This window comes from Sebastes fasciatus, chromosome 8 (genome assembly GCF_043250625.1).
Source record: "Sebastes fasciatus isolate fSebFas1 chromosome 8, fSebFas1.pri, whole genome shotgun sequence".
NCBI lineage: Eukaryota > Metazoa > Chordata > Actinopteri > Perciformes > Sebastidae > Sebastes > Sebastes fasciatus.
This window is the reverse complement of record NC_133802.1, coordinates 16088848-16108871: the sequence shown is the minus strand read 5'-3', so window position 1 is coordinate 16108871 and position 20024 is coordinate 16088848. Positions and strand designations below refer to the sequence as shown.

Sequence of the window (20024 nt, the reverse complement as noted above, 5' to 3'; positions counted from 1 at the left end):
ATTGAATCCGGATGGATTTGTGGTGTGCTGGGCTGAGGAAGTGATAATCCAAAGCTCTGCCTAATTGCCAGAGTAAAGATGGCGCCCATTGTGGGGGTGGCCTCGGTGTTTATCGAGGCAGTGTGGCGTGGGATTGGACTGAGCATTAGGGCTTTACACACTTTTGTTTTGCGAGGTGTTACAGTGGATTTGAGCAAATATTGGCCCTCTGGTTATTACATGGTCTGATTGTCTGCTATGCGACTGTCCATAAGCTCTGCATGTCTACCCTAATCTGAGAGGAGGCTTCAAATAATTAGTTAGTGAAGCACTCTCACAGCCCGGCGCAGTCAACCTTATCACTAAAAGAAAATCCTTAGTCCATTTCCTTCTCACCCCAAAGGCTTACAAACTCTCACCACTGTTAAAACCGCATAGACGATAAAATATTACCCAACATGTCACAATCACTGGCCCATATCCTGCTCCTACTCAGCTGTTATGTAAAAGAAAGACTACAGTGTGTCAAACAGAAGTGTTCTGGCAAGTGCTAGTAGTGCAAGTAGACGGCCTTTAAAGTTTTGAAAGCAAACTACTCTGAGTAGATGATCAGGTTTCCAAAGATAGAGAACATTTTTAGAAAAACTCAGACAAAAAGAGAGAAAAGGAGAGAGACATTTACTACCTGTTTGGTCTGTAGTGATTAACATACCTGATTTTTATTCGATAAGATAATGAAACATCACATACATGGGGGGAAGCTGCCCCCTCTTAGTCGATTAGTCAACTAATTGGTCGTTTTGGTCTTGGTCGACTAAGATTTATTTAGTCGAGTATTCATTTTTTTATGCTTTTTCATGCTGAATTACTTATTTCCAAGAAACTCTAGTAAACCTCTAGTAAACATACGATTTAAAGTGGTGCTTGTGTGTGATTCTTTAATCTGTCGATCAAATCAACTGTGGCTGTCAATCGCTTAAAATATTTAATCACTATTAATCGTATGATTGTCTATGATTAATTGCAAATGAATTGCACATTTTTATCGGTTCAAAATGTACCTTAAAGGGAGATCTTTCAAGTATTTAATATTCTTATCATTTAACATTGGTACACTAACTCATGCAAAATAAAATACGGGTCTTTGGAGAACCATAACTGTCTTTTATTTGTGAACAAAGTTTTATTGGTTTACCTTTTTCCCCTTTATGGAGGAGGCATCGCATGAAAAAAATCTACTGAGATATTGTGTTGACATTGACAAAGTGCTCTGAGTGGTCGGAAGACTAGAAAGGCGCTGTATAAATCCATTTACCATTTACATTGCATAACACATTTACATCTATTCACTAAGGTAATCACATATTCACAATAAATGTACATAATTATACATTCACATAGCAACATGGAATGAAATACACAAATAAAAGCTGTGAGTAATACAGAAAAAGGATGTATAACCAGCTTAGCTTAAACTTTAAAATAAAATTTGAGTGCAGTTTATTACAAAATAATAATCTCCATTAACACCTTCTAAGCTCGTAATTGTAATTTAACTCACTCTTTACACCTGTCCTCATTCGTCTATTTGACCCCCTCCCCAGCGACCTGAACTGTAACTGTCTTAAACAAAACTGACATTGTCTTTGAGCTGGATATTCAAATATAAAAGTATAGAGCATCTGTTGACAGTTAAACATACCCAAAATCCAAAGTCTGTGCTCAACTACAATCAATCAATCTCCCATAATCATGTCCACAAACAAAACCAACAACAGTCCTAAATCTACCCTGACATCAGCTCTCTATTCCATATCTGTCTGCACCCGTCCTTGTGGGATGAACCTCCATCTCACAGATGAAATGTAATCATACATTTAAACTAGTTATTTTAAACTCTACTGTCGAGCATCAGTTTTACTTAATTTGAGTAAAACACAGTGCAGTGAATACATCACAATGAGTACAGTAGATGGCGCTCTCTGGGAAAGAGCTCGCAGAGTCTTAACCATTATTTAATTTTAATATGGCAAAGCATAATCTCAGTTATGGATTAATTAATTGCCCCCACGCTCAGTTACCTTCAGTAAACAGCAGGGTGCTACACCGCGTGCCACTTCCTCTCTGTGCACACTGATATTGGGTAGGGGAGAAATAAGAAGAAAATGGAGTACCATGCTCTCTATTAACACTGTTTTGATAATAATAAATAATGAACACACACACCAGTTTGGTGATAATCAATAATCAGAAGAAAGCCCTTCTTTCCTCAGCTGGGTCAGCGCAGAGACACCGCGCGGATTAGTGTCAGCACACATAAATAACTCTGCTGTTTAGGAACGTAAAGAAAACCTCCTTCATTGATTACTGCATTTCTTCCCAGCTATCGGTGGCTTATATGGATTTGGAGACTAATTTGCAGTGAATATGTGAGCAGTGTTTTGATGTGTCCATGCTCCCACAGCAGTACTCCTGTGGGTTTGAGCATTATGTAAAGTAGGCCGTATGTCAATAGAGCCAAATATGTATGGAAGCCTAGTAAAGTTAAGACTGCCCGAAATCATGCCCAAGGACACTAAAAGCTACATTTTGAAGACAAGTTTACAAAATAAGTATCTTCCAACTGTTTTGCTTTACTTTTAAGACATTTTACCTTCCGAAATTTAGCCTCTCACTGTCTAAGATGATGAAAGAAGAAGAAGAAGAGCGATTGAGAGGAAGACTGACACCAAGACAATTCATTATTCAGTAAACATGTACCCGCTTATTGTTAGACTTTAATGTACTATGATGTCTATAGTTTGAATGGAAAACAAGTCAAGAGGCAAACATAGACCAAAGCACATCTTTTATGGTTAATCAGGCATGCTTACAGAATATTAATGTTGACGTTTATGACATTCATTTCTCATTAACATTACATCTAATTACCCTTTGACTACTATCCAACACGTAGGAAGCAAATATACAGAAAAGAAGTAAAACATCAAGACATGAAAAACTGTCAACATGAAATTGCACTTAATGACAGCTTTCATTTACTGTATTCCCACAGGAGCAGATGGGGACGTGTTTGTGCTTGAATTAGTGAAAACCGGCCTATAATGCCACTGACTGACATCCACAGAAAATGGGTTAACACCAAACCTCGGGATCATAAATAAAAGAAAGAATCAATGCTTGCACACAGCAGGCAGTTACTACTGATTCTGCCACATGTTGACCGAGACATTACAGGGTTCAACACCGCCCCTGTGGCGCACATTGATTGCAGAAATGCGTCACCAGGAAGGTTTAAAGCCGTTTCAGACCAAGCATGGATTTTTGTCAACAAAATTTGCATTGAATTTTATAAAAAATGATTTTGTGGGTTCTTATGACCCCTGCGGAACATTCTTGCGGTGAAAAAATATTGGGACGGACCTCTATTTCAGCGAATTTCCGTCTGTGGAAATATATGTTTAACCAATGTAATCCTTTGTTCCAACTGATCGCTGACATTCGGCATAATGATTAGCCATGTGCTTCTCTTTGTTGCACGGAGAGTGTCTATTTTCGAAGCAATGGGTCTTGGAACAATAGTTGTTTGTTTTTGGGGTAACGGACTGTCGGACAAATTAGCTTTTTTCGGTGTAATGGGACATTTTTCAGACTATTGGTGTTTCGGAATAACAACTGGCAGTCCTCTTCTCAACACTCAATAATGTACGTCAAACACTACTACTTCATCAACCAAATAAAGGACAATATATGGCTTGAGATCGCCCAGCAGCTAAGATACAATAAAGATGGTAATGTAGCTGATATGCACTTGCTAATGTTATATGTTGCTAACGGAATGGGGCTGGCCACAACAGCTAGTGTTAGCATTACATTTGGGGTCTGATTAGTTGATGTAGTGTGTAGTCAACGTTATCCCCTTAGACATTCTCTGTCTGGATAGGTTTTTGTTGTATGGAGTCGTTACGGGCACTAAACTCATTTTGCCTCATTGACGAAAATGGAACACGGCAAGACGGATAATTCGCACCGGAACCAGTGTGAATAGTTGTCATGCTGAAAATTTGCATGCTGATTTTCCATATTCCCGCCCTGCATTTTCGCATTGCACTGGTAACAGAGCTAGCTAATCAGACACGCAGCTAACAACATGAACTCTGTTTCTTGGCCCATACAAAGAACCCAGCTTCAGTTGCTTCAGATCTTGTTCACTGCTGAAGATGTGTCATAATTAAGGATACTCAGACACTAAAATTAACTCTGCCATTGTTTTCCCCAGTGTGGTTCTTGTGGTTGCCATGGACATGCTAAGTGGCAAGCCAGAAAATGTGAACCGCTACCAAAACCAAAGTGCCAGCCAACCTCTTTCTGCTCGCCACTTCAGCCCATCTCAGCGGGAGGAAGTTTGTATGAGAAAACATTGGAAGCAGCAGTCGTAACCACCGGCTGGTTGAAGGAACCATTACAGCGGTCACATCATCATCTCACGTCACTCTACAGCAGTGGAGTCTTTCTTTGTCTGCAGTCATTTTTAGGAGAACCACGCGCTTCTTAGAGAGAAAAGAAAAACGATTCTCGGTGAAGTCGAAGTTGCCTTTTTATACTCTAATGCTCTCACATAACAAATGACAAAAAAAGTTGCCAAACTTGCAGAAAGTGCTGTGTTGTAAAAGTTGACAAACACGTTGTACCATAGATGATTGTCAGCATCGGTTTGCTGTCAGCACTTTTCTGCACAGTTTGGCACATTTTGTGCCATCTGTCACTTGTGAGCATCAAAATGTAGAACATTTTATGCAAGGAAAGCTTCAACTTGATTGAGAATGCTTCCTCTCTTTTGTGACCAATGAGCTGGTTCTTTCTACCCTTACTGCATGTCTAAATGAATGATCGGCACACCTGCACAGGACTAGACTGAAGCCATACACGTCGTGTGATGGATAAAACTTTAGTTAATGATGATAGTGAGAAAAACAGCATCAGCCGAAGGTACTCTTTTCTTAGCCCTCCGCACCTCTTTTACCATCTTCTTACTCTCATCTTCCTCGTGCCTTTCAACCTTACAAACACTGTGTTACACTTCTCCAGATGTGAGGACAGCTGGATCATTTCAACACACAAATGCTGTAGAGCCGCTCTTTCTAAGGGGTAGATTGTATTGTAAATACTGAAAATCTTTGAAATTCTCTGTTTGGTAATTAAGGGAAGCACAGTTCATTTTCTGATTGCCGCTCCGCTTTTCTAAAGTTTATACAGTCGGATTTCAGAGTTACTCGGATGCTCTCGGGTCATTAAACACAGCACGCAGAAGATAATGTGAGTACAGAAAAAAGCATTTTTATAATTAGTGCTAAAAATCACACTAAAACCACAGTTTTAGAGGCGTTATTAGTTCAAATCGACCTACAGCAGTCGCTGACATCCTGTACTGCAGATGGTCCATTACAGATGATGAGTAGCCAGGACCAGAGGTGAGGCCGTACATGCAGGCTGGCTCTCTGCTACTGCAGATGTATGCTCCGTGTATGTAAGTGTTAAGGAATCACCCCCTGATCCTTAACATACACTATACATCCCCAGACTGATTGAATTAGACTGCTATTGGAAACCTGTCTGCTATTGACCTCTTAAAGTTGTGGCCTTCCAGCAGTCCGCTCCGGGAATAGTTTTAATTACAGCCAGAAATTGGGTTCGATTTTATCCCCATCATGAAGTGAGGAATCCTTACAGCTAATCATCGCTTCATCAAGACAAATGTAAACTGCAAGTATGCATGTATAAATATATAATTATTGTGTGTGAGCATGATCGCATATGTGCATGTAAGTATATTCACACATGTAGCTGCATGTGAGCCGCCTATAGAACATAGTGTGCAGCAAAGTGTGCAGACCGCAGAGGAAACAAATGTGGCTGTCTGCAGATGATTAACCGCTATTGATATATCATCTCTATAATGTAATTAGGATGAATTCCAACACTGTAGCTGTTCGTCTCTTAATCACACTCACTGGTAGACAGTGACAGATCATCAGTTAAAGTTCCCAACTTAAACAGCTACTATGTGATGGATGGTGACACTAGTCAGTTGTGACCGTTGACCCGAATGTTAATGATTCTAAGAGGACTAAGTGATGGTAAATAAATCATGTGAAATCATGTATCATATAGACAGAATTCATGTTTTCTGCTGAAACACCCTCAACCAAAAAGCAATATCTTTGACAAGAACTGGGAAAAATTGATCATTTACATGGAACATGAAACATGATGCATGTGTTGTTGGAGAATATATACATGTTTAACTGCCCCTGACAACTGTTTTTGTTAAATGTTGTACTGTTCGCTGAAAATGCAAAATGAATATCAAAGTTTAAAAAAAACAAAAAACATCCTCAACCAAATGTTCCTACAATAATGCATGCGATGATGTGAATGACACGATAATGTGCAAGGCAAAGGAGCGCAATAAGAATTGCCGTTCTTGCTTTAGGCGTGTCATTTTTAAGCCATGTAGTCTGTACTGACTGCAATGTCAATGCATCCACGTGAATATGCTACGTTCAGAGCTAGTGGCGATGAATAAGACGTGAGAAACACTGCTTATGGCGGGCAGGAGGGGAGGTGGATGGGCCCAACAAACACAGGACTTTCAACCAAGAGACCGGTGTTTGGTTCAGAGAGGAAACGGTGTACGAGAGTCAATTTCCTGTATCTGCATCACATGGGTTTCGCCACCATTAACTCCAATGGGAGAAGTGAACATGAACACAGATCATGAATGATTCTTTCGCCCCATAGTCACCAAAGTAAATACTGGACCCATTTTCCACAAGCCACATTTCTTCCGAACATTCTGACACTAAAATTGCATTTTTCAGACGAACAAATGAGAAGAAAATTAACTTAGTTTGAGACATTTATCTGTCTCAGCAACACACTCTCGTGAGATCTGGCAACTAACGTTCACTAACAGCCTAGCTAACTACTTTTCGTAATGCTAAATATGGCGTATAGCCGTGAAAATATCTAATATTAGCAAAAGAAAATATAAATACAACATGCGAATATCTGCTTTCATCCATCCACACGACGTTCACACCACTTCCAAACGAGGAGGGAGTATAGAGGCGAACACGCCATGACCGCGCCCACTTAGGAGACAGGAAGTGTTTACCATTTCAAACAATTGGCGGAGCTTCTAATGAGTCATTTTTGTTCTAAAGCATCTTTGGTTACGTAAGTGACATTTGTCACATGTTTTAAGGTGACGTTTGTTTCAGGTACTGATGTTACGTTGTTTCTGTACTTATTTTAAGCCCAACCATGACATTTTTCCTAAACCTAATTAAGTGGTTTTATTGCGTAAACCTACGTGAGTGATGTTGTTGCCCCTGTTGGTACGCTTGTAGTAGCCTCGGCAAGGCAAAACGTGACACTGGCGTGTTATCCTCCAGTGGACAGGCAGGTCTATTACACGATTTGTCGTGATATTGAGTTGCAATCTCAGCACTGTGGTACATTCCCTGGCATTGTTGAGTGGCCAACTTCCACTCCTGGGGATATAACATCCTGAATGTCCATAGTGGACAATTTGTCTCCACATCTCTTGAGAGAGAATAAAAAATAAAGTCAGAACCACTGTTATTCTACCAGTGACAACAGGATACAGGGTGATGTCACATTTGGCAGGAAGCTCCAAATTACAGTCCAGATGAAAAGTCAGCGACGGCCAAAGACCATCATCCAGACAGAGACGGACAGCTTGTCACTGACTTTAATCATTATATTTAAACATCTGTGCCTGTTCCCATCCATCAATGGTTAAACACTGTTGGATGGGAAAGTTTACACAAAATTGTTTAAATTCAAAAATAGAAACCACAAGCAATTGTTAACCGTTTGCAATTTGCAAAAGCAAGTTGTCGTGGGACTAGCTACAGAGACATACATTAATATACTGTACTGACTTAGTAGTTGTATTGCGTCTTTTCCCCTGACATGTAAACACTTACATACTGTATTCATTAAACTAGTGTTTTAAAAGCACGTGCCTGTGCTCTTTTCACAGAAGAAAACAAGAAGACAGAACACAATCCTAGGTTTTAATTAGCCGAGTGTAGCGCATGCTCATCTGCTACGTATCCTGCACAGGGAGAGCGGGGAGCGCTGCCTTCTTGCTCATTATGTACTAATGAGTTGTCTATTAATGAAAATGGAAAGCATTTATTTTGTGAGCACAAAGGGTTCAGCTGGATTAATTACTGCACTACAGCAACAAAATGAAAACAGAAAGTGCGGCATCACTCTTGTGTGGCACATTACCCATTAACCAACTGTTATCAAGGCCTGGCGAATGCATGGTGCTGCACGACACACAGTAGGAGCAGAAACCGTTCGCACAGGCCATTAAAATTTAATGTAAGCTGCACTTTTGCCACTTTCAATATACTTCCTGTGGTGTTTTTAAACGCTTATTCTCATACATGTCCACTCACATTTTGTCACTGGAACATAAACACTTTGCCAGATCATAATAATAGAACAGAAAATACCAAGCACCGCCCACCAGCTGGAGCAAACTTTCTCATTTTACAGCTAAACAGTACACTACAAGATGTTTCTGAAAATATTTGAGGAGAGAAATAGGCATTACAGTAACAGAATATTGATTCATATTTGATCAGCGCTGCCTAGTTTGACCGGAGTTAGCGAGTGATTTACAGCTGCCTCCGTTGAATGAACAGCCAATAGGAACGCTCTCTCTCTGAAATGAGCTGTGATTGGCCAAAGTCTCCGGTCACGGGTTAGATTTTTCAAAGCCTGAAAACAGAGCCATGAGGAGGTGCAGAAAGTCTAGTTATCTCTCAGAACACTTTAATGACAATATGCTGAAAGGCTATTATGAATTTTTTGCCCCAATGATGCCAAAAACAACAACAGGAGTTGGAGATCATGTGATCGCAATGGAGGCTAAGTGATAAAGGGGGGACACAGAGGGAGGGAGCAGGAATGGCTAAGCAGAACCAGGCCTCGTCCTAAATCAATATAGCACCAAAAGTGTCATCTCTGTGATGATTTTGTTGTGCTGCATTGCTTTTCAAACGGTGATCAGAATCGTTCTAACTGCCCGCTAATATAGCTTGATTTCCCATCGGGCTCCCCTTGGAGAGGTATGGGGGGGGGGCGTGTGGGCTCTGGCAGCCTCAGCAGATGGTTCTTGATCAGATATTAGAGTCTGGGCAGCGAGGTCGTCTGGCCGTGAGAATCCTGCCCTGCCTGGGGGGATAACAGCCCCATCTGAACGTCCGGCTCCAGCTCTGGTTCCAGCGCCAGACGAATAACTCTGTGTCCCCGCCAGACTGCAGGGACGTTGGAGCGGTGATGGACTGCTGTCCTTAAGCCTTGTGACAATCTGGGCAAACCAAACTCAGAAACATGCTGTCTGTCTGTAGTTTATTTTTCCTCCAGGAATTTGTTTCACCCTATTTGGGCTGTACATGATTCGATGACAAATGGTTATGTAATTGCTACCGCTGTCTGTTCTCTTTTGTAAAAAAAAATAAAAAAATAATCGCACTGATAACCAAAATCCTACTTAGCTGGATTTGAATAAAATTTATCCTTTCATTTCCATCCCTATTGTAGGAATGTCTGGAGGAAATACAAACAGGAATACATTTAAAAAATCTGCGATTTGAAACATCAATTGTGTTGTATTATACGATGGGAGACGGAATAACAAGAAGGATCAAGTCTTTGTTGTTAAAATTGAATATTAATCTGAGGATGTCAGTGCATGTGAATGTCTTTTGAAAAAAAAAAAAAAAAAAGCACGATAAGATAAATCCTACTTAGACAACTCTGAATCATCTATTGACATTCCTATCTTCCGTTTTCCTCCTCCCGCCTCATCCGTCTGTCTCTCCCTCCTCCATCGACGAAGCCACAGAGAGAGAGAGAGAGAGAGAGAGAGAGAGAGAGCGGGGTGAATAAACACGACAATCTGAGCTTTATTTATCCTTTCCTCTGCGACAGTGGCAGTCTAAATGGCAGGGCTTCGGATATGACCTTCAGTTTGAGTGGTTCTCCATCAGTCATCACTGCCACCCACATATCAGACAGTGGATGAGAAGTAGTGGCACCCTCCGTCCTCCTCCCCATCTACTCTCCCTTTTTAACCTCCCCCACAGCTGTCCACAAGAGATTTCTCTCTTTTTTTAACTTTCCTGTCCCCCCATTTTTATCTTCTTTCTCTCCTTATCCTACCCTTGACCTATCTTTATTTGGCGCCTTTCTCTTCATCACCTCTTCCCATTGTTTTCTCTCTAAATGTGGTGCAGTCTTGGCAGGCATCTGGCATACGTGCCGGATTCTTAAGAGCAAAAAAATAATGGATACGTGGTTTCAACGTGAGGAAAATGAAAGAGGGGGCAGACGGAAGGGGGAGTAGGGAAGTCTGATTACAGTATTGAAAACGACAATAGTTAAGAGTGCCCATTATACAGTATGTGATGTATAAAACCCTCACGCCAAAACGCTTGAATCGACTCAATCAAAGACATTGTTTGTGTGAAAAACAGTAATGAAGACTGTCCACTCTACTTAATAGCACACATTTTGCAAGTGAAGTTTTCTTAAAACACTGCTAAATATCCTGAAGGAAATAAAATATTGGTTTCATAATCAGCACAAACACTCACACACAAAGACAAACTCGTACAAAAGCTTTTATACACACAAACATTCTGACAGAAAGCTTCAACATCAAAGCAGCAACAACTACATGTTGAGAGGATGTAGCCTTCTTCTTTTTATAACCTTGCTTTTTTTATCAGGATTTTTTTTTCCAACAAAAACATTATGCTTTACGTCATTTTATATAGATGAACGGTAAACCGGATGCTATACTACAGCAATAGATGCTCTTAAATTAGTTAGCCATACATATACGAGTATGCTGGAGAGGAGGGATGAAAGAAGAGACGGAGGTACGGAGTCGGACTCAAACCAAGACAACTGAGGGTTAAACCGCAGTAGCACATCATTTCAGTATCTTGTAATCTACATTTTCGGAGCTCGTGTTACAATAAATTATTCCACAAAATAATACCCAAAGCAATAATCTCTGTCTGAAGCATTCACCACAAAATAGCTTTAGGAATAATGTTTTGGTGGATTGGCGCCTTTTTTAAATATGTTTTATTGCTTACAATTTCATATACACACAAACAAATATTCATAACAAATGTGCTTATTTTCACCCTCGGTGCACTTCTCTCTAACCTCAATAATAAAGACGAGGTTTGAGCATGAGACAGAGAATTACATAGGCCTCGGGCTAGACTGTGCATCTGCAACCTATTCATCCAGTTAGAGCACTCGGCGTATAGCTGCAGCAAATCATGAGCTTATCCTTTGTGTGGAAACACTTTGGGATTAAATATAACGCTAATGTTAAGCATAAATAGTGGCTTATTCTTGTTATTGTTAACATATGACAAAAGGCTAAATAAACTACATGCTAGTGAGGTGTAAAGGTCAATGCTTTTAGTTTGACTAACAGGCACTATGAACACATGTAAACACTTCCAGGAACAGCCATTATGGATGCATAATAAAAAACAGCAAATGCACTGAAGTAAAATGGACGAGGACAATTTGACATTACCGTAAATGCTGCAATCATCCGTTAAAACAGCCCTTTATCTTAGGCATTAGGACACACTGAATTTGCAAATCTCAAATGGGCATACAGAGTTTTGTTATTTCATGAATTAGATTAGACTTATAACACGTAGGTGCCACTACATAGCATTTAGCTTTTGCCAATCTCTTTCTCTCTGTAGCAACTTAACTTTGTCCTTTATATAATGCTAACCACATAGAGTACAGAAACATGTCCTATGGCTGCTGTCTATATGGAAAATATATTAAAAGACGGGACCATCTGCGCTCTTTTCCGTTTTTTTTATAAAATGGAAACGCTCACTCAGTCATTAGCAAAATGCAGTGACGTATCAAAGTAAGCAAATCAATAAGGTTATGAATAATGTGAATGCTAGCACTAGCTGATTCAATGTTAGCTGTGCTAAGTTTGGAAATAAATGAAAGGTTTAGTTTGAATTGTTTGAAGTGGAGTTGTATGTATATGCTTGTGAGGTAAAATGATTGTTTTTGTGAATGGAGTCTGGTGGTTTTGAAGAGTGGAATATAATGGTTTCAGTTCCCCGTCAGAAAGGGCTGTCTGAAGGCGAGGTAAAGTGGCTGTGGACAGGGAAAAAACATATTTTAGCCATCTAAAAAAAAATAATATAGTGTACACTATATTTACAATATTTTCCCCACTTTAGCTTGCCATCAGACAGCCCTCTCTAACGGGGAACTGAGGCCATTATATTGCTGTCTTCAAAGCTACCAGACCAGACTCCATTCACAAAAAACAGTATTTTACATCACAAAACATCGGAGTTGCTGGTCTACTGCTGCATTGATCAGGTAGTTTGTTTGTGTTGTTGTGTGACTTTTGGATTCAAACTATCATGGCGTCCATACGGCGGTACATTGCTTAGCTTCCGTGTTGGTACTCCTGTCTGCTTTTAAAATATATATATATATTGCGCATGTAGCAGCGTGATCATGCAGAAACCTACGTCAGGTCACGTGGGACATAGCATGGGGAAATAGCATTTTGACACTATAACATATATATTTTGACCAAAATTTGAATGTTCAGATTTGAATACATAATCAACACCACTGTGAAGCTACAGAATCATATAAAAAACTCATAAAAAATAAATAAATAATGGACCTGCCCTTTAAGTAGGCTCCAACAATCACAGATAATAATTGAATAACTCGAATGAAATGTAAATGAAAGAAAACTTATTTCAATCCAATCCACTGCTTTATGTAAAAATGATCTCCAGTGTGCTAAAAAGTAGCTTGTCCTTACTCTCAAGGTCTTTCCACTTTAAAGACAACAACTTATTTATATATTTATTTATGTCTACTTTGGTTTTCCGGGATGTAGGAGAATGCAGCGGGTGAAGCCAACCTTGTGGAACTGTGTACGCCACACTACCACACACCTACATGTGTGTGATAAGACTGAGTTATGCTTTCTGGAGCTGCATGTAATTCACGAGCCATTGGCTGCAATTCACAAGCAATTCAGTGAAGTGGAAAAGTCTATCAGACTAGTCAGGTCAAGTTAACTTTTAAGTTTTGCACTGTGCATTACCAAAGACAGGTGAATTCAAACTGAGAATTTAAACTCAAGATGTCACTTGTGAAGGTTTGTATTTTATTATTAAAAAATAATAAAAATAAGTAAAAAGTACCTTTATTGTTACAAAATCAAGGTGGGTTCATGTGAAATCCTACAGACTAGAGAAATCAAATGTGTTGAATTGTATATAAAGTTCCATCATCACCCATTCCCTCATAGAAATGACCACCAGTAATAAATTCTCAGCCCGTGGGTAAGAGCATTGCCCCCACAATGCTGCAACATTGGTGTTTTTGATGGGTTTTTTTGTTATACGCAGAGTCAATGAGAGGCAGAGCGAAAAGGAAACTTCTAGACGTGCTTCCTTCAAGTCCAAAAATAGTAGATAACAACAGAATGTCTGTCAGTGTGAAGTCCAGTGAGACATTTCCAAAATCCGTTGTCTGTCAAAACGTGACACATACAAAGCGCAGTTAAAACTTCCAGCTAGCATTGTGACAGAGTTTCTATAAACCACTTGTGGATGCGCTGTAGCAGAACATGAAAAAAAAAAAACAGCCACACAACAGCCCCAGGGCCAGCAAAAGAGCGACAGTGTCTGCTACCTGCATGTCTAATTCAGAGCTGAAGACAGCTCCCCGGGCTTGAGGAGGATGAGGAGACTGAAGGAAGATACGATCCACTCTGAGTGCTGCAGCCTATTGGTTCTCTTAAAGCCAGATTGTGTCTTCAAGGTTTCCCAGTAGTTCGGCCATAGTGGCGTCTGTTGTAGGAATTCATTCATCGTTGTCATATCCCCACTGCAACATTGAAGGCAATGTTGTGTATTTATTGTCACAATTTTGAACCTAAATCGGAAATCGATCGAAATTAGCCTCCGCCCCGCCCAATCGCATGCGTGTGAAGGAAAACACAGCTGTACTCAAGAAATGTAACAGCCACTTCACTCAGGTTAAAACTATAATCCAGCATAAAAATCAACAAACATAAGCCACCATGTTCTGAACAGACACATTACATTATACACTAACAAAAGTAACATTTGCATTTTGGAACATGAAACAGCAAACTTAAACTAATCAGTCAAGTGCTCAGGACTAGGCAGGCATGATGGGAAATGTGTGCCGTCCCTGTCGCTCGCTGTCGCTACAATACTTAGGGCACTTCCTGCATGCCTATGGCATTTACACTTCATGAATTAGCCTAGCGGCCAGCGGACTTTATTTAGTAAGTTAGTAACTTTTCCTTACTCAACATAGCTTTTCTACTCTTACTTGGTTTACCGTTACGTCACTGCATCTCCTGACAGAACAACACCACGGTTGAATTTCAACCTACATGCAAGGTTTTTTCAACTCAACGTTGTTGAATCAGAGCAGCTAATATTGGCAGCGAGAGCAACAAGTTAGCGGGACTACCGAGTGCCGTCTCTCAGCACACAAGACAGAGGAAGAAGAGACCGTAAATGACAACAAAACCATATTTTTGTAGATTACAGCACACTTGTAATGCACTGCGGAAAGATTTCTGTTTTGTTTTTGTAATGATTATGTACTGAGGTGGGTCACACAGATACTGATAATGAAAAGATGCAGCTTTTTATATTGTAGACTGTCGTAGTTTAATTTTTTAAACACTTTCAGTTCTCTTTTTAAAGAAGAATGTGAAAGTGAAAATGACAGCTGACAGGGCATAAAGCCAATGATCTGTTTATCTTTAGTAATAAAGACTCCATAATCAACAATGGAATGTTTAAAATCGAAAATGGAATCGTGACCTTAAAATCGAAAGTCAATCGTGTATTTGGAGAATTCTGACACCCCTACTAAAGAAATGTGTAGTTACAGTCTTTCATTCACTTTGTGATATGGAGCAACAAAGGGGAGGTTTGAATTGTAAATGGCTTTGCTAGCTAGATTACAAAATACAGATGTGTCTGACTACTGAAAGGGAGACTGTTGGCATGTAATTAGAGACAATCCTAAGAACCTTTCTTTGCTGTGTTTTGTCCACCTCAGCCAGCCGGCTGTTGCAAAGCTGCTCTCTTTTATGACAGCTGGGATCTATAGAACAAGCATTTTGCTGGATATATGAGTGAAAATAAGAATGTTGCAAATGTGAAAAAATGTATTTGGCTGCAGCTCTCGCTGCAAACGGCTTTTACTAGATCATAAAACATCATTAGTCTAGCCTTATTGATAAAAGTAATTACTGAGCCTTTCTTTATGTGGTATCTTTGTAGCATACTTGTATTCTGTTTGGAGATACACAGATCTAACAGTAGCTCCTCTGCAACATCCTGCTGCAGAAGAATAAATCTGGCTTTAGACCTGGACACACCTGAGGCCCATCATCTTATGAATGAAGCCTTAAATCGCCCAGCATGTGGAAAAATTGGGTTAGACAGTTGGAAAGAAAGAGCCAAGCAGACAAACAGCTCAACAAGAACATATCTTGGAAAGCTAGTGGACCTCCTGCTCCCGGTGTTTTCTTTTTTGGCTCTGACCATCGAATCTCTCTCTCTCTTATTCTCTCCATCCATCCACCCAGGTAAAAAAAAAACAGTTTTCAAGGTTGTAGAGGGAACAACTATGCTATCACAGCTGTTCTTTGAGGACTATCAGCTCTCTCTCTCTCTCTCTGCTGTCCCTCTGAAGGGAGAACTGTTAGTAGTCCCATGATGAAGGAATGAGGGAGAAGGATTAGACTGAGATGGCGGGGTGGCTAATAGCGATAAAACACTTTGAGGACAACAAAAAAGACAGGAAGTTAAGACAACCAAGACATATTTGCCCAGTGGAATGACGAGTAAGATAAATAGACTTGGAGATGAAGGGAGTGAAGTGGGATAGAGGAGAAATGTGTTGATGCAGGGCCAGAGGAGGGATCAGCACACTCTGTCACACCCAACAGGCACCACTGTCAATCACACACACACAAACACAATAAGAAATAGAAAACCCTCACAAAAACACACAACTATTTTTCCGAACAAAAATGCACATACACATGGATATGTGAAATATAACCAAAATGCACACTAATAAACTAACATTTAAGGGTCTTATTGATAACATTTGTATGTAGGCATATACATCCACAGAGCCTTTAGAAAGGCGCTAAATAAAAGTATGGCTTTTCCAAAAAGAAATTATTATGATTGTTAATTAAACATTTAAAAAAAAATGTTGACGGGTCCAAAATGAATGTTTTGTTTATATCTGTGGAAGCTATCTGGCGTTTGGTTCCCACTTCTAACAAGGCTCCTGAGCCAATAGTATAACAACATTGGTATCACATGGTATCTCTGGGTCGTCAGCAATCATGTTGCCAGTTAAAAAAACAGATAATTAGCTGAGTTTGGCTGTAAGCGCCCGGCTTCACTCCGGAACCAATCCCAAGTGCCAATAAGGAGGCTGTCTCTGCCGTGCCTGGCTGCAATGACACTGGCGTCTCCATCAGGCTGCAGAATGTGGGAATATTTACCGTGGCAACAAGTGAAAACTGACGTTAGCACATATTAGCTGTCTTAGCTTAATCGTCCAATCAACAATAACCCATAACATTACAATTCGGCATATTTAAACAAAACCAACAAGAACTGTGAACAGCCATAGTCCTTTCAAGCTTAACTAAATGCAGTGGTTCTCAAACTGTGGGGGCATGACACACAGAAACATTAACCTACCTTCCACCTTCTGTTCCCTCCTCTCTCTCAAACACACGCAGAGCGAGCAACCCAGCACATCCGTCTCTGTAACTGTCTCAGTCCTCAGTGCAAAAGTCAAAAATGTATTGAAAAAAAGGTTGTGTTATTTTCCAAAAGTCTTCACATGTTTTTATCTAAAGAAATATTCTGCGTCAGTCCATATTTTTTCGTCGTTCAGCCTTTAAAAAACAACACTTTCACTGCAATTAAAAACTGTTTTCTCTCTCACACGCACTTGTAACGGGTCGGTCAAGCAGCAATCTAACAGCACCATGAATTACATTTATATAAATATTCTCTCAATATTTGCACTATCTGTTTGTATCATGTTTATTTTTGTTTATAGCTTATTTTGTAAATTGTACATTTTTATTCTTATTTTATTCTAACGTTTTATCTATTCTTTTGTTATTATACTGTTTTGACTTGCAGCAACAAAACCAAAGAAAATTCCTAGTGTATACCTCTTACACCTGGCAATAAACACCATTCTGATTCTGATTCTGATATAAATAATAATGAAGGGCGGTGGGAGATGCGGAGAGACCAGTGCGACAGTATGAGATCCAACAAATTCAGAAGACATTTAGAAACATTACATCCCAGTCACGTCAATTAAAAATAGTGGTTTGATAAAGTTTAATCCTCATTCTACAAAACTATTTAACATACTAGGACTCCCGACTTAATACACTATAAGAAACAACCATCATTGAAAAAAGTTAACTAATTTCTTCTCAAAACATTATTGGTTATATAATTAATGTCATCTGAAAAAAAATAACAGATTATTATTATTTTAGGAAAATTACAGTTAATTTGCGTGTAAATGAATGAATAAAAATGATTTCTTTCTCCACATGGGGGAATGTTATCAAAAAGTTTGAAAGAACAGCTTCAGTTCCCTGACATTATAGTTTGACATTATACAATGCATAACGAAGATGTGCAGGGGATTTAAAAGTGAGTGAACCAGAGTTGGTGATTGTTGGAAAGACTAACCGAGACGGTTTTGGTGAGTTTTATTTAATTTCTGTCAAGTTTGAATGAAGTGTGTTTTACGATGCTCCACCACTAGAACAGCTGATCTCCCAGCTGAAACTACGGCAGTGAGGGAGGGGGTGTGCGCACCGTGCCGTTACTCTACCACCATAAAATACATCATCCTCATCAACCATTACATATGCAGGTTGTGCAACAAACTGGCAACCACTTGTTGTGAAGTGAACGCAATAGAACGGGGCTGCACAATGCAACATCTAGTGGCTGAATGTTATCAATGTCATTGATCGCACCTTTAACATGCTCATTTCCAGTATAAAGAAAAAAGACTGCATTGGTATCTTTGAACATTTCTTTATATTTCTCTCTTTTATGCACATTTCAAAGTGAGACATATCTTTTCTGAAGCTCACCGGCCACGGGGTAAAAGAAACAAATAAAGATGTACTGTATATGAACTGTGCAAGTATCGACAGTAAGAGTTCTTTTCTTCTATCAATAAGCGAAGGAAGCAGGATGAGGAACAGCGTAGGAGAGAGGTGAGAACATGAACTGCATCTTTCAGAAAGAGTCACGGAGTGATAAAAGTAGTTATTGCTTCAGTTTGCTGCCCGCTCCTTTACATGGTTTACTGCATTGAACTGGTACACACTGGCACAAAGAGACACTCAGCCAAAGAGGTGTATCGAATGTCCGTCTGTGTTTTGGTATGAGAGTGTGCAATGTGCATGTTGGAGTACTTTTAAAAAACTACCTACAAAAGATTTAAAAAAAAAAAAATCGTTGCAGTTCATGGTTGAGTTATATTCAGGAAAAGTCACTGCACTTCAGAAATAAAGTAAATCGAACATGAGCTTCGAATAAATGAATGCAAACCCCCTCTAATGGACCTTTGGTACTTTCGTTTAGGTTTTCATCCCCCCAAGTACATTTATTGGCAAACAACAGTCACACCTGCACACTTCATAAAATAATGTGCACTGCACCAAAGCCAAAACACACTTGAAAAGTCTGCCCCCATGGAGTCTTCTGGAAACTCATTTTATTCACAGCATTAACCCTGTTATCACATGCACGTTTAAAACCATGCCAGCTTGTCCAGAAGTACGGAGGCAAAGCTTTTAAGCAAATGGCAGTTGTGTAAACTAAAATGGCAATGTTGAAAGTCAATTCAATAATAGCTGAAAGCCATTACAACATTGTCATTAACAAGGTTGCTGGAAATGCAATTAGCCCTCTCACACTGCTCACGGCAACAAGCAGGGAGAAGTTTCAGTAAAAAAAAAATAGAGAAAAAATGACAGAGGGACCTGAGAGGATGTTGCACTCCCTAAAAATACAGAGACAAAATAATAGAGAGGCTGAAGAAACTTTAGGAGTGAGTCCAAATCGACAATTGAGATGTGACAGAAGAGAAAGCGTCTACAATAGATCCTCCAATTTCCTCAATATTGAATTATTTATTTTACTTGGGTGCTGCATAAAGATGCAATGTGTAATGCCTGGCCACATGCTCCAACCAAATAGGGGGCAGCATTTCACTTCTACTACTGGGTCCATACAATCTAAATTTACAATCAGCAGTTATAAAAAAAAAGCCAAATACTAACTTAACAGCAGGGCAAGAATACGCTCTGAGAGCCGGTCAAAATAACTCTGCTATCTTATAATTTTCACGTGTGGTGTTGGCATATAGTTTACATTAGCCGTCTTTTTGTTCATTGTATTACATCCAGAGTGGCAGAAACAAGAAAACAACTTATATTTTCTTTTCGTCTTCCTCGCCACCAGGAGACTACTACGCCAGGAGGAGAGTGCACTGCAGATCCGGGAGACCGACCTTCAGTTTGTGACTCTAGCAACTCAAATTCAGTCAAGGACAAACCCCAGCGCCAAAGGTCTGATCCCAGAGGACTGACCAGACTCCCCACCGGATCAGAAAACTCTCTGCTGTTGCCGTTACCGGTTAGACCCAGCGGCCGCCCACTGTGACTCTCAGTGCTGGGATTTGCGTTGGCTGAATTTTGAGTTGCTACAGCTAACTGCTAACCGAAGCTCCGTTTCCTGGAGCTGCCGCCAACTCCCCACCAAGCGAAGTAG

General features: G+C 39.9%; 1 protein-coding gene across 2 annotated transcripts in view; it reads right to left on the bottom strand.

Annotated features, from left to right (window-relative positions):
- The window catches only part of LOC141772623 (cadherin-4-like), a 275458-nt gene that overhangs the window by 146829 nt on the left and 108605 nt on the right, over positions 1-20024 (bottom strand). The gene's annotated exons all lie outside the window — the stretch shown is intronic.